We start from the raw sequence: 15,906 nt of genomic DNA on the forward strand, positions 1-15,906 counted from the left end.
CCCTCTTCACAGTGTAAGAGTCTATTTAACAAAATGCATGTGGTTAAGTTTGTTGCTCTAATAAAGCTCAAAAGGATGGAATTAAATTAGTTTAGGGTAATTACTTAGATATTCTTAATGGAAACTGAATAAGCCCTAAGTTATTCTAAAAACTTGCTTGCTTAAATATGCTACTTTACTGACAACTCTCCTCTTCCCCTCTCCACGTGGAAACAACTGCTTTCCAGTTCTCAGGGCAGAATTCCATTTGCTTAGAAAATACTCTAAGGCACATTCAGAGAAAGTTTGTAAACAGTTATTTGTCATTAAACTAAAGGAGAGCTAACTAAAATCTGGAAATTTAGATTATGCAAAGATAACTATCCCTTAAGCTTTCAAAAGAAGGGTGGAAAAAAGTCAACATGACAGTAAATGTGACTTTAAAAGGGCAATGACGTGGGAGAGGAAAGTAGAGAACATACACTCTCTAAGGATCAAGTGTGATTATCTATTGTCTATTCAGTTAGACACCTGCTTTTGAGAGGCTCTTGAAAACTCATCAGATGTCTGTCCATATTTGTTGCTAGGCAGAAAAACTACCGGCCCCCCTGCAAACACCCCACACCCCACCCCCGCCGGCCACAGGTAATGCCAGCTCCATGAAGGCACCTTGTGAACACCAGAGCTCTACAAGCAATGTTGTATTGAGAGGGCCATGCCAAGGGGACCACATCTGTTTTGAATCGGGGATGTCTTCACACCAAAGAGGTGGAAGGGATAGCCAAAGACACAAGCAGCCAGCACTCCTATAAAATCACCAGGACTTCAATTTTTATCTTTCTCTCATCAAAACAGCAGAGGAGTTAACTTATCCAAACGACAGATGTGTAAAATGCTAGTGCAAGAAGAAGCCTGGTATGTTTTATGAAACTCCGTGGTAAAAGAATGTTTTCATCTCTACCATGAGAAAAATTTAAGGCTAAATGATTTCCACATGGGGGATTTGGTGTTACTCCATGTGAGACCCTGGCTTTTGTCTTTTACATGCTGTTGCTCTCTAAATTAAATTTGTTCATTTGGTTAAACTCTGTGAATTCCAAATTATAGGTTCCTCTTTGCCCCAATACAATAATGAAACTTTTGATCAGATAACTCAAACTCAGAGAGGAAAAAGTAAGTTTCATAAGAATAGGACATCCAGGGATTCTGATTTGACCTGACAAATTCTGACCCTGCAATTGTTTATAGCTTAAAATATCTGTATGACATTAGGGAAAAGGAATATGATAGAGAGACAAAAAAGAGATACTAGATAATTACCATGATGTAGCAATGTATATTCTTTGGGCCATGGTTAATTTTATTTTTGGCTTAATAGATAGATTGAGTTTATGGTGTATGCACTGTCTCTTAAGGAAAAATCAAACTATAAATCAGATTCCAATGTCTTTAAATCACACATAAATAAATAATAAAAATTAGTGAGTGAATTGAAGGACGTGTGAAACCATCATTCTAGCATTAATTGAACTCAAGGTATATGTACTTTCTTTAGCTACAAAATAGATATTAACCTCTCCCTTTTTCAGAGAAGATCACTAGCTAGGACTTTAAATATTTTTTCCAAGACTATACAGATAAGTGATAGAGGACATTTCAAATTATGATCTCATTTGAAGCCCATGTTCTTATCCTACACCATCACCGAGACACCTGGATCCTGTGGTCACAATGCATCATGATTTTAAAATATGCCCAAAATGAACAGAAGACCTGAAGACATCTTTCCAAAGAGGACATGCAGATGGTCAATAGGTGCATGAAAAGATGCTCAACATCATTAGTCATCAGAGAAATGCAGATCAAAACCACAATGAGATATCACCTCACACCTGTCAAAATGGCTATCATCAAAAAGAACACAAATAACAAATGTTGGTGAGGATGTGGAGAAAAGGAAACACTTGTGCACTGTTGGTGGGAATGTAAATTGATGAAGCCATTGTGGAAAACAATATAGAGGTTTCTCAAAAAACTGAAGATATAACTACCATATGACCCAGCAATTCCACTCCTGGGTATATATCCAGAAAACCTCACTTATTCAAAAAGATATATACACCTCAATGCTCACAGCATCGTTATTTAGAATAGCCAAGACATGGAAGCAACCTAAGTCTTCATCAACAGATGAATAAAGAAGATGTGGTATACATATAAAATAGAATAATACTCAGCCATAAAAAAGAATGAAATCTTGCCATTTGCAACAACATGGGCAGACTTAGAGGTTACTGCGCTAAGTGAATAAGTCAGACTCTGATATTACCATGTTGGAAAGGTGCTCTGGTTGACAATCTAGCTGAGCTTCAAGCCAATAGCCATAATCAACAGTCAGTCATGTCACTGAGCTACTTCGGGTGTCCAATCCATTTTAGTGATCAGATGACTGCAGCCTTAGGAGATAGCTAACTGCAACCACACGAGAGATCCCATGAAACAGTAGGCTAGTCAAGGCTTTTCTGAATTCCTGAACCATAAGATCATGAGCAAAATAAAGTAGTTGCTATGTTATGCTACTGAATTTTAGATTATTATTATACAGCAAAATAATTAAAACACAAGACAAGACTCAGAAACAATCAGGCAGTGAAACATCAGCAAGAGGTAAAGAGGAGTGGGATTTCTCTGAGTCTTTATTCATCTTCACTAGTCTGTAAGCACAACTCAAGTGTAACAAAGGAGATATGAGAATGGACATTAGTGTCAGGCAAACCTAGGTGCAAACACCAACAGGGCCACTTACTAGCTCTAGTGTGACTTAATGTACTTACATTTTCTGAGACTCATCTCTATAATGAAGGAATAATAATGTATTAGTCAGAGAATTAGTCTGGTTCTCTGTTCCAGAGAAACAGAACCAATAGGAAAGATAGATAAATAGATGATAGATAGATAGATAGGGATATAGATATAATCTATTTATACAACTGTATAACTATATATATTTATATTTACTATATGTTTTATATTATATTTAGATTTTAAAAATCAGGAATAGATTTATTATAAGAAATTGGTTCATACAGTTATGTAACTAAGAAGTCCTAAGATTGCATTTGTCAATCTAGAGACCCAGGAGTTCTGATAGTATAGTTCCAGTCCAAGTCCAAAGGTCTGAGAACAAGAGAACCAATGGTATAAGTTCCAGTATAAAAACTGAGTCTCAATACCCAAGAAGAGCTGTTGTTTCAGTTCCAGTTTGAAAGCAGGAAAAAAATATCCTACCTCAAGGAGTTAAACAGGAAGACTTTCATTGAATTCCTGGTTGTGCCAGCCTTTTTTTAAAATTTTTCTATTCAGGCCTACAACTGATTGGATGAAGGCCATCCACATTAGAGAGAGCAACCTGCATTACTTAGTCTATAGGTCCAAATGTTAATCTCATCCAGTATACCCTCACAGGGATAGAAAAAGATATTCCATGGTAATGGAAACAAAAAGAAAGCTGGAGTATCAGTACTTATATCCAACGAAGACTGTAAAACAAAGGCTATAATAAAAACCAAAGAAAGGAATTATATAATGATAAAGGTATCAACACAAGTAGCAGATATAACATTCATAAACATACATGTATGGGTGCACTTAAATATGTAAAGCAAATATTAACAGACATAAAGGGAGGAACTGATAGTAATACAATAGTAGTGGACTCCAACAACCCACTACATCAAAGGACAGATTATCCAGACTGAAAATCAACAAGGAAACCGTGTTGTTAGATGATACATTAGACCAGTTGCACTTAATAAATATTTATATACTGAATGTTCCATTCAAAAACAACAGAATACACATTGTTTTCAAGTGCACAAGGTATGTTCTACAGGATATAGCACACATTAGGCCACAAAACTGGTCTCAACAAATTTAAGAGGCTAGAAATTATATCAAGCATCTTTTCCTATCACAATGGTATGAAACTATAAATCAATTGCAGGAAGAAAAATGGGAAAAACACACACATGGAGACTGAACAACATGCTACTACAAGAAATGGGTCAATAAAGAAATCAAAGAGGAAATCAGAAAATACTTTGAGACAAATGAAAATAAAAACACAACTTTCCAAAATCTGAGACACAGCAAAAGTTTATAGCTATGTAGGCCTACCTCAAGTAGGTTGTACACACATATAATACAACAGCTGCAACTGTAGTCACCACCTGTTTAAGCATATGATAACTCATTGTCATTCTCCAAAATCTACCTCTCTTCTGCATAGATCAAAAGGTGAATTGATATGAAGATACTGTGAAGATACAGAATAGAACGCTCTATATTATATGGTGAAATCAGGGTTTTCTTAGCACGTGTAAGCCAAAAGATTTTAATCTCACCCAAGTGAACTTTTTTTTTTTTGGATTTGCATCACTTGAATCTATCCTTGGGATGAAATGAAATAATTAAAGATGATATTCTTCTCAAAAAAAAAAAAAAAAAAAAGGTGAATTGAATAGGCATGTGGTGGAATCACCACCCCTGTATCATCATGCCCTTACAGTGACAATAATCTCTTCATTCCTTCTAGAAATGCAGTATTGTTTTTGGTTTCCTATTTTCCTCAATAGAGGTAGTTCCAGGGGCTTTCACTTGGTCTTTCCCATCATAGTAGCTCTCACTCTACAGGTCAGGGAACCAATGTGTAGATTCTGCCAGCAACTAAGTGTGTCTATTCCAATTATGCATTACAGAAGTGGGGAAATAACCACAAGATGGATTCTGGGCCCATTGTGAGACAAACCTGAGTTGAAATTCCATTGATCACCTGACCTCTGTAAGCCCCTACTCTGACTGGTGTGTGGACCACAGTGATGTTTTGGGTGTCCTGAAATTAGTTCAGAGCCGGTGTTTAGCAGTCTCTGACAATTCTGATATTTCCTTTTTCCAAATGCACAGTTACCCTGGTAAAAGACCATAGATACCTTTAGTGGAGTCTGGGAGAAAGACTAATAGTATAAATTTTGGCAGTGTACTGGGGTCCTTCCTCAAGGGGAAATGGTCTCCCCTTCATTCAAGAAGTTCTGGGTCTGTAAACTGGCTCAAGTCTGGTAATTGATTAAGGAGCCATGATTCTCAGTTTTTATTATTCAAGTTAGACTTTTGTTCACTTTACCTGAAAAAATTCTGCTTATACAGATTAAGTAAGAATTTGGTAGGCTTCCAAAATATTTGCACTTCTAGGAACACCATGAATAACTAGCCAGCACCACAGGTCTGCACAAGTCAGAGTATTCTGATTGCTGCTTTGACTCTGTTGTCCATTATGGTAAGCCCTTCCACCTTGTCTTTGGCGGTTGAGTGCTGCTATATGTTCCCTACTACCCTGGGATCCAATTATCTCCATTGCATTTAGGTTCCCAGATTTAATGATTGTAGTTTCCTCTGTAAGATCTTTTCTACAAATAAAAGTTAGCACAGAGCTCTTCAAAGATGCCCAGGTATAGATTGAAATGAGAATCCATTCAAAATTTTAAACCTGAATCACATAACCTGATTTAGTTTTTCAATATGGTTAATGTAAACTTATTTGTGCATTCTCCTAGCGAAAATGACATCATGGATTTGGTAGTGAAATGCATGTACTAATTGATAGATTTCCAAGCATGGCTGGTAAACAGTGATAGAGGGAGGTCAAAATGGCAGAGTGAGGACATGGAGCTCCCCTCCCTTCATGAACACATCAACAATACATCTACATGTGGAACAAATCCCATGGAAAACTAACTGGAAACTAGCAGAAGGACTCCTATACAACCAAGGTTGTAAGAAAGATAGACATGTAATCAGGTAGGATGGGAAGAAAAGCACTGGGTCAGGACCTGTGCCTCTGGGAGGGGACTAAGAGGAAGAGGGAGATCACACAGGCAGACACTCACCCTGGAGAGTGAGAAGGCCAAGCCACAGACTTGGCATCCCAGTCCTGGGGTCCTACATGTAGGAGACAAGATCCCTTGGCTGCTTGGAGAACTGATGGGACAGATAGAAAGGCTGAAAAAGCCTAGACTTCACTCATGAAGACTGTGTGGGTGCTGGCTTGCCCCCACACAGAGCAAAGAGAGGTCTGCCCTAGTGGCTACCACCTTTCCATGCACCTGAGTCCAAGCTGAGCAAATATCCTGGCTAGCTCACTCCATGCCACAGCTTGGCAGTAGATCTAGGGTGACCAGTACCTGGGAAAGACTTGATATAAGGATGCAGATGTGACCTGGGAGCCTGGAGTATAGCCCAAATAGGACAGCAGCAGTTTCTGGTGTTTACTCAAGTGACACCCAGAATCAGCCCAGGCTTCTGACAGCACTGCAGCTGCTGGAATTCCCATAACTTCCTTACTGTGCACCCCAGCCCAAGCCTAGAAAACATTCCAACTCCACCCACTCCATGCAACAGCCTAGCACTAGATCTGGGGCAGCCAATATACGAGAAAAGATGCAACAATGAGCTGTATCTAAGTGGAGCCACTGATGCCTACACAGGCAGAACAACTGATATCTGTAAGTGCACAAACCCCACTTGCTTCGGCATTCCCTCCTTTGGGGCAAAGGTCCTAGTGCCAGTACAGGGAGAAGAAAAAAGACACACTTAAAGGGAACAGAGCCTGAGCAAACCCGATCCTCAGGGCTTCTGTTTTAGCAACTTGGGAGCAGACCCTGCCCCTGACATGGCAGTGATGACCATTGAGCAGAGAAGAAGTCCTACTTCACATCCTGCACAGGTTCTAGCTCCTCCATCATCAGCCACACACCCTACCAAGGTGATAGCAGTCAGTACACCTTGAGGAAAGGCATGACTTCCATCCACATCAAATCCAGCCCTCCCACCAAAGGCATTGAGCACATGCAGTCTGCCTAGGGGTGCTCCCTCATGAGAACACTTCTTAAAGGCCAGAATAGGTAATTGTTTTACTTAAATTCATGAAGACAGAGAAAGTTAAGTAAAATAAAAAAGCAGAAGAACTATTCTCAATTGAAAGAGCAAGTTAAACCCCCTAAAAAAATAAACAATGAAAGAGAAATAAACAACCAACCAGACAGAGAATTCAAAACTTTGGTAATAAAAATGCTAACTGAATTAGAAAAGAGAATTGATTTAAACACAGATCATTTTAACAAGGAACTAGAAAATATAAAGAAGACCCTATCAAAAATAGATAATTCAATATCTGAGATACAGTGTACTCTAGAAGAAATGACACAGAAGAATGAAAAAGTGATCTGAAAGACAGAATAATGGAAATCACCCAATCAGAACAGCAGACAGAAAGACCAGTTTAAAAATTGGTGCAACCTACAAAATCTCTGGGTTAACATCAAAAGTGCAAACATTTGCATTATAGGGGTTCCAGAAGGAGAAGAGAAAGAGAAGTGTATCAAAAATATATTAGAAGAAATTACAGCTGAAAACTTCTCAAACCTAAAGAAAGAAGTAGATATCCAGGTACAGGAAGCACAGTGGTCCCAAACAAGTTGAACCCAAAGAGACCCACACCAAAACTTATCATAATTAAAATGGCAAAAGTTAAAAATAAAGAGAGAATTCTAAAGGTAGAAGGTGAAAAACAAAGAGTCATACACAAGGGAATGTCCATAAGACTATCAGCTGATTTCTGTCCAGAATCTTTGCAGACCAGAAGGGAATGGCATGATATATTCAAAGTCCTGAAAGGGAAAAACCCTGCAACTTAGGATACTCTACCCAGGAAGATTATCATTTAGACTAGAAGGATAGATAAAAAACTTCTCAGACAAGCAAAAACTAAAAGAATTCAGCAATACTAAACCTACCCTAAAAGAAATGTTGAAGGGTTTTTTTCTAAATGGAAAAGAAGTAAGAATATATAAGAAAGGAAAAAGTCCCAATAGAAAAGGCAAATATATAATAAAGATTAAAGATCATTTAAATAATCCAGTACATAGATTAAAAGACAAAAAATTATAGAACTATAACTACAATAAACAGTAAAGGGATAAGCATGAAGATGTAAAATATGACATCAAAAACACAAAATGTGGGGGAGAGGAGTAAAAAATGTAGATATGTTAGATTGTGTTTGAACTTAAATGACTATAAGTTTAAATCAAATAGATATAATTATAGGTCAACATACATGAACCCCTTGGTAAGCACAAATCAAAATCCTACAATAGATACATGAAAACCATAAAGAAAGGTACCCAAGGCCACTATAAAAGAAAATCATCAAACTACAATGTGAGAAACCAAAAGAAGAAATGAACAGAGAAGGACTACAAAAAAAAAAAAAAAAAGAAAGAAAACAAGTAATGAAATGACAGTAAGTACATACCTATAAATAATGACTTTAAATGTCAATGGACTAAATGCTCTGAACAAAAAAACACAAGAAGGCTTATTGGATTAAAAAACAAGGAGGACATTATATAATGATAAAGGAATTAATACAAGAAGAGGATATTATGCTCATTAATATATAAGCACCCAATACAGGAACATCTAAGTATATGAAGCAATACTAACAGACATAAAGTGAGGAGTTGACAATACAATGATAGTAGGGAAGTTTAACACCCCACTGACACCAATGGACAGATCATCCAGACAGAAAATCAATAAGGCAACAGTGGTCTTAAATGACACATTAGATCAGTTGGACTTAATTGATACCTACAGGGTATTATTTCCCAAAACAGCAGAATACAAATACTTTTCAAGTGCACTTGGAATGTTCATCAGGATAGATCACATACTAGGTCACAAAACAAGCCTCAACAAATTTAGGAGGATGTAAGTTATCAAGTATTTTTTTCCAACCACAACTGTATGAAACTAGAAATCAATGACAGAAGAAAAAACAGGAAAAGAACAAACACATGGAGTCTGAACAACATGCTACTAAAAAACCAATGGGTCAATGATGAAATCAAAGAGGAAATAAGAAAATACCCCAAGACAAATAAAAATGGGAACACAACTTTCCAAAATCTATAGGATACAGCAAAAGCAGTTCTTAGAGGAAAGTTCATAGCAATACAGGCCTTCCTCAAGAAATAAGAAAAGTCTCAAATAAACAACCTAACCTACAACCTAAAATAATTAGAAAAAGTCAGCAGAAGGAAGGAAATAATAAAGATCAGAGAGGAAATAAAGTAGATATTAAAAAATAGAAAAGATCAATAAAACAAGACATGGTTTTTTGAGAGGATAAAAAAAATTGATAAACCTTTAGCCAGGGTAATCAAGAAGAAAAGAGAGAGGACCCAAATAAACAAAATAAGAAATGAAAGAGGAGAAATAACAACTGACACCACAGAGATACAAAAAATCATAAGAGAATACTGTAAATAGTTATATACCAACATATTGGACAACCTAGAAGAAATGGACAAATTTCTTGAAACATACAGCCTGCCAAGACTGAGTCAAGAAGAAACAGACATTTTGAACAGACTGGAAGTGAAATTGAAGTTGTAATTTAAAAAACTCCCATCAAACAAAATTCCAGACTAGATGCCTTCACAGGGAAATTCTACAAAATATATAAAGAACACCTAATACTGATCCTTCTCAAACTATCTCAAAAAACTTGAAGAAGAGTGAACACTCCCAAATTCATTCTACAAAGTCACCATGACCCTGATATCAAAACCAAAGAAACTACAAAAAAAAAAAAAAAAAAAAATACTGGTCAATATCTTTGATGACTATAGATACAAAGATCCTCAACAACATATTAGCAAACCAAATCCAACAATACATAAAAAGGACCATACACCATGATTAAATAGGATTTATTCCAGGGTCACAGGGATGGTTCAACATTAGCAACTCAATCAATGTGATATACCACTTTAACAAAATGAAGGATAAAATCACATAACCATTGCAATAGACGCAGAAAAATAATTTGACAAAATTTAAAATTCATTCATGATTTAAAAAACTCTCATCAAAATGGGTATAGAGGGAATATAATAAATGCCTTTTATGACAAACCCACAGCCAACATCATACTCAATAGTGAAAAACTGAAAACGCTCCTGCTAAAATCATGAATAAGTTAAGAATGCCAACTCCTGCCACTTCTATTCAACATAGCTACAGCAATAGGAAAAGAAAGAGAAGTAAAAGATATGCAAATTGGAAGAGAAGAGGTAAAACTGTCACAAGATACTTCATATAGAGAACCCTAAAATCTCCACCCAAAAACTGTTAGAACTAATAAATTAATTCAGCAAGTTTGCATAATACCAGGTCAATATACAGAAATCTGTTGTTTCTATACACTAATAATGAAATGTCAGAAAGAGGAAGTAAAAAAAATCCCTAGAGTGTTTGGACAGGCACATGTCCTCTAATTTCCAATCAGGAAAAGGACTTCCCCTAAGGCTCAGGTTGCCCCAGTAACCAGATTGGGGCTTGAAGCAATCCTGCCGTCTTGTGGTTGGTTCCCAAAACAACACCTTGAAAACCTGTGCTCAAGGACACTGAAATTCACAAGACCTGCAGGGTTGTAAATGACACCTGCCTTCAAAAAATGTTTTGGGGTAAGTAATCAAAAAGGACTTGAAAACAAGGCAGAATTGCAGGAACCGGATTTCAAGAGGTAGATTTGACTCATACTGCTTAAAAAAAAAAAAGCACATGAAAAGCTGCTCAACATTGCCAATGATTGGGTTGGCCAAAAATGTCATTTGGGTTTTTCCATAATATCCTGTTGGAAGAATTAATATTGTTAAAATGGTCATACTACCCAAAGTAATCTTCAGATTTAATGCAATCCCTATTAAAATGCCGACATTTTTCACAGAACTAGAACAAATAATCATAAAATTCATATGGAACCACAAAAGACTCTGAATTACCAAAGCAATCTTGAGGAAAAGAACAAAGCTGGAGACAGCACATTCCCTCACTTTAGACAGTGCTACAAAGCTACAATAATCAAAACAGTGTGGTATTGGCACAAAAACAGACACATAGATCAATGGAACAGAATAAATAGCCCAGAAATAAACCCACGCATTTGTGGTCAACTAATCTACGACAAAGGAGGCAATGATATACAATGGAAAAAAGATCTTCTCTTCAACAAGTGGTGCTGGGAAAACTGGACAGCCACATGTAGAACAATGAGGTTATAACATCCCCTCATACCATATACAAAAACAAACTCAAAACGGTTTAAATACCTGAGTGTAAGAATGGAAACCATAAAACTCCTAGAAGAGTACATAGGCAGAACATTCTTTGACATAAATTGTAACAATGTTTTCTTGGATCAGTCTCCTAAGGCAAAGGAAATAAAAGCAAAAATAAACAAATAGGACCTAATTAAACTTAAATGAGTTCACACAGCAAAGAAGGCCATTGACAAAACCAAAAGGCAACATATGGAGTGGGAGAAAATATTTGCAAATAATGTGACCAATAAGGGTTTAATATCAAAAATATACAAACAGCTAACACAACTCAACATCAAAAAACCAAACAAGCTAATCAAAATATGAGCAGAAGACCTGAATAGACATTTTTCCAAAGAAGACATACAGATGACTAATAGGCACATGAATTGATGTTCAGCATTACAAATTATTAGAGAAATGCAAATCATAGTGAGATATTACCTCATACCTGTCAGAATGGCTATTATCAAAAACTCTACAAATAACAAATGATGGAGAGGATTTGGAGAAAAGGGAACCCTAGTACATTGTTGGTGGGAATGTAAATTGGTACAGTCACTATGGAAAACAATATGAAGTTTCCTCAAAAAATTAAAAATATCAGGAGACCTCCCATATGATCCAGCAATTCCACTCCTGGGTATAAATCCAGAAAAAAAAAGAAAACAGTCATTTGAAAAGATACATGCATCCCAATGTTCATAGCAGTACTATTTAAAATAGCCAAGACATGGAAGCAACCCAGGTACCCATCAATAGACAATTAGATTAAGAAGATATGACATATATATACACAATGGATATTACTCATCAAAAAGAATGAAATTCTGCCATTTGCAGCAAAGTGAATGGACCTAGAGAATATTATGCTTAGTGAAATGTCAGACAGAGAAAGACAAATATTTCTATGTGGAAGCTAAAAAAATAATGCAAATGAATGTATGTGCAAAATAGAAACAGATTCACAGATATAGGAAACAAACTTTTGGTTACCAAAGGAGTGAAGGAGGAGAGACAAATTAGGGGTATGAGATTAACAGATATAAGCTGTTACCTTGTAAAATAGGTAAGCAACAAGGATATACAATATAGCACAGCCATTATCTTGTAATAATCTATAATGGAATATAATATGCAAAAATACTGAATCACTATGCTGTATAGCTCAAACTAACACAGTTTTGTAAATCAACTATACTACAATAAAAAAAATTAACACTGATTGCATTTACTGGAACATATCCATAGACATCCTTGATTACAGCTTTTAGCGCCTTCATCTTAAAGCTTTGTCCCCAGTATATATGAACACAGGTTGTTCTATGTTGTCATAGCTTTGCTCATGTGATTATTTTTTTAGTTTTACATTGTGCACTGATTTAGTCATCTCAGGCTGCTACAAAAGTACCATTGACTATATGGTTTATAAACAACAAAAATTTATTTCTCACATTTCTGGAACCTGGAAGTTTGAGATAAGGGTGCCTGAATGGTCAGGTTCTGGTGAGGGCCCTCTTCCAGATTGCAGACTGCTCACTTCTCCTTGTATGTTCACATGATGGAAAAAGGAGGCGAGAGCTCTCTGGGTCCCTTTCATAAGGGCACTAATCTCATTCATGAGGGCTGCATCCTCATGAAGAAATATTTCCCCATAGTGCTACCCCTTAATATCAACATATTGCGGATTAGGATGTCAACATAAAATTTGGGGGAACACAAACATTTGGCCCATAACGTGCACTATATTTACAAGTGCACATATCGTGAGTGTACAGGTCATTTAATCTTAGAAACAGAGCACAATCCGGTAACCAGCAGCCAGATCTGGAAATGCTCTTAATATAGGCGCTTAAACACTGGAATGAAAGCAAACAGCCATTATATGTTAAAGAGTGCAGGATCTAGGTATGATTATTAGGGTTCAACTCCCAGCTTCACCACTGGCTAACCCTTCTGTGCCTGACTTTTCTCATCTCTAATATTAGCATAATAATATACCCACCTCATAGGTATATTAAACGAGTTAATACATGTAAAGAGCTTAGAAAGTGTCTGTCCCGTAATAAGCTCTCAATAAAGGTAAGTCATTTTTATTACTTGGTTCATTTCCCCTGTACTACCTGTTACCAGATGGTCCTGAAGTGAAGTGCTTACTGAATGAATAGTAAGGAAAAATAGGAGGCATTTACCTAACAGAATATAATGTTTCAGTGAAATTACACCATGCAGAGAAAGCAATTCGTCCTGTTTATATGGAAGACAAACAGGGAACCGGACTTGGACTCGGAGCTGTGTGATAGAAGATGGCATTGCTTCCATGACCCACATTCACATTCAATAGCAAGGCCAGAGAGAAACAGCTTTTAGGAGCCCAACAGGAATTGTCATCTAAGACTTGCTGTTTGACGAAACAGCCACTCCATTCTTTACTTCCACACAGCTGTTCTTTACACATTTCAACTGTTTGGCAACACGACTCTCCTGAGATTGAGAAACAGTGTGTCAGATTCCACTGATCCCTAACATAACAGAGGAGTGGTGGCCAAAGTATACCAGAAAGGATTCTTTCATTGATCTGGCACACTCTGTTTCCATCACAGGGAAGAATCTTTTCACAACAAAAGTGCTAGAGTACTCAATGGCCAAGTAAAACCTTGGGCTAGGTGGAGTCACCCACATACCCAGGAAGTCTTAATTTAGTGAAAGAATCAAGTTTACAAAAGACCATCACTAAAACTTAGCCAGAAAGAGTACCAACTTTTCTGTTGCATTTGTAAAGTGTTTACAAAACACTCCATGCTAATCCTCTCATTGATTTAAACAAATATGAACAACTTCTTCTCTTCCAAATAGAGAAATCTGTAATTTATTGACTTATTTATAAATAGAAATGTTCCCTTTTAAAATTGCTGGAGTTAGGACTCCTACAGGCAAGAGTTTTTAAGCAAGGATCATGTGAATCTTGAAGTATATGCCAAGGATAATTTGCTGATGTGATGACATCTTGGGAGTACTGTACTCAGCCAGAAGTCTTTCTGCAGTCCTTTGTTATTATTTAAAGATTATTCAAGAATTACTCTTCTCATATATAAATTAGGTGGGTAGGCACTTAAGAAATACTGTAATTTCTTCATTTTCATGCTCCATTAAGTTACCAAGCTGTTTCAGAAAAACAAGCAAACAAAACATTCAATAGGCTAGTTTTCTAATTCTCTCACTAAACAGGTGTTCATTCTGTGAGATCATAAAATTGAAATCATAAGATATATTACATCATTATTTAGCATTGAATTCTGGCCAGAGGGCATTACAGAGATTCATAGTTACTGGTGGACATGTGATATAAATTACCTGTCATGCCGCTAGAGAATTGAAATGTAAAGAAAGAATAAGAAAAATCTTAGAATTAAGTGCAAATGCTCTTGAAATTTAACCATTGTTAGTTACCGCTTCTTTTACATTGGTCCTCAGCATCTCTTTGAGGCTTAGACACTGCTGTGTTTTTGTTTATTGAACTCAGTTCATTTGCCACATTTCAACGGTCCCCAATCCCCTCAATGGCAAAGTACCTCATTTTCTGGCCGAAAGCAGAGCACAAGAATTGAAGCAATAGACTTTACATAAAGTACACTCTGTACTTCCTCCCCAGAGTAAGAGTAGTTTCCATCCCAGACACATTCCAAAACCTTTCATGATTTTGATGACAGTAGCAGTAAAAAATTATTTCACATGTACCAAAATGGGTAACCATAAATCTCAAGTTTCTTTTCATAGCTTTGACAATCTTAATTTACCAATTGAGAAATTTACTTAGTGGGAATGTTTGGGAACTAGGAAGGTACACTTGGATATGCCTTCATTCTGCCAGACTGGATTCATTTCTAGAAATGCCACTGAATTATGTGGGATAGTAGGTGAAAAAGAGTACTGGCAACAGGACTTTCTTGAATTTAAAAGAAGTCTGTGTGTGTGTATGTGTGTATGTGTGTATGATGTAAGTTTATAGGAAATGGAGTTAGTTTGGATTTATACACTTTTTCACCCTCACTTGCATATATGACAACCTAAGAGTCTAGAAAGAAAAAAAAAAAGATTAAATAATCAATTGATATGGAGATTTTCACAATAAAAGAGATGATAATATAGATGGGGAAAAAGCCAATTATGTGCCAGACTCATTCATTTGCATTTCTTTTATTTAATTTAGAACAAACTGCAATCTAAGAACCAGGAAACTGAGGTTGGCACCAGTTAAGTGACTAAGACCTACAGCTCACTTATATAGTGATTAAGTGGATGTACAAGTGTGACATACACATTTATAGATTTGGGTTCCATAGTCTGAACTGGGAAAAGAACAGAAGAGGTGTAAACACTGACATGGCAGCCATGACAGAGTGACTCCAAGTTAACTACACCCTCACAGAGAGGTACACTCAGAGGAGCCAAGGCTTACCTATAGAGAACTCAGCTGGCTTTGTCCTAGCATGGGGAGATCTATGCTGGGATGTCAACCTGCAGGATTGGGGAGTAGGAAGTGGCCTGCTGATGTCTATATCCCTATTAACATAGAAGATACCATAGGTGAAGAGGAGGTTAAAAATGATCCTTCATTTTAATACCTCCCAGTTTCACACATTTACAAATTTCTGATTTCTCTTCAAACTTAAATTACCCCTCTTTTATCATCCACACCAGTCAT

General features: G+C 36.6%; 2 long non-coding RNA genes across 2 annotated transcripts in view; both read left to right on the forward strand.

The window, feature by feature from the left end:
• The window catches only part of LOC309644514, a 293,403-nt gene that overhangs the window by 89,440 nt on the left and 188,057 nt on the right, over positions 1 to 15,906 (forward strand). The gene's annotated exons all lie outside the window — the stretch shown is intronic.
• On the forward strand, positions 642 to 9,720 carry LOC309645697. The gene is made up of 2 exons (XR_014255024.1): positions 642 to 4,275; positions 4,490 to 9,720. It is a non-coding gene; the product is annotated as an uncharacterized lncRNA (long non-coding RNA).

The sequence above is a fragment of the Balaenoptera physalus genome (genome assembly GCF_965194825.1).
Source record: "Balaenoptera physalus genome assembly, chromosome: 16".
NCBI lineage: Eukaryota > Metazoa > Chordata > Mammalia > Artiodactyla > Balaenopteridae > Balaenoptera > Balaenoptera physalus.